The sequence below is a fragment of the Etheostoma spectabile genome, chromosome 8 (assembly GCF_008692095.1).
Source record: "Etheostoma spectabile isolate EspeVRDwgs_2016 chromosome 8, UIUC_Espe_1.0, whole genome shotgun sequence".
NCBI classification, from domain to species: Eukaryota; Metazoa; Chordata; class Actinopteri; order Perciformes; family Percidae; genus Etheostoma; species Etheostoma spectabile.
Genome location: NC_045740.1, coordinates 26,963,460 through 26,963,971, shown reverse-complemented (window position 1 = coordinate 26,963,971; position 512 = coordinate 26,963,460).

Below are 512 nucleotides of genomic sequence, written 5' to 3'. Positions count from 1 at the left end.
TGTGAAGTCCCAGGAATAGGTAGGAATACTTGTATTTCATAAATGATTGTATTTGTCCCCATAATGGTAAATATTCAAACTCTATACTCTATGTGTATTCTAGAAATCTATATATTCTATATATGTTGTACAGGTCCATTACATTTTTTTTATCTCATAGAAAACCATATGGATTTAATTTTAGAATGTGGACGCTCATATCCTGGGACTACCAAAGAGGTAAAAGTATTGAGGCGGTTTTTAGCCAATCTGTCTCAGACATGTCTTACAGGCATTTGCTGCTCTTTAACCCGGCCTAGAGTGGACTTTTCTGTGGATTTGGAAAACATACATGTGGTAAGACGTTCCTTTATGTGTTAGGGGTGTGTTTCTGTAATTAGTTTGTTATGTGTGATAAGCGCACGTTTTCGTTGAATGATTGTATTTAAATAGTTAAATAAAATGTCTGTTTAAGGTGCATATCTGTCAGAATTATTATTAATGTGCTAAAGGAGGTTGTTGCTTGCCTTTAA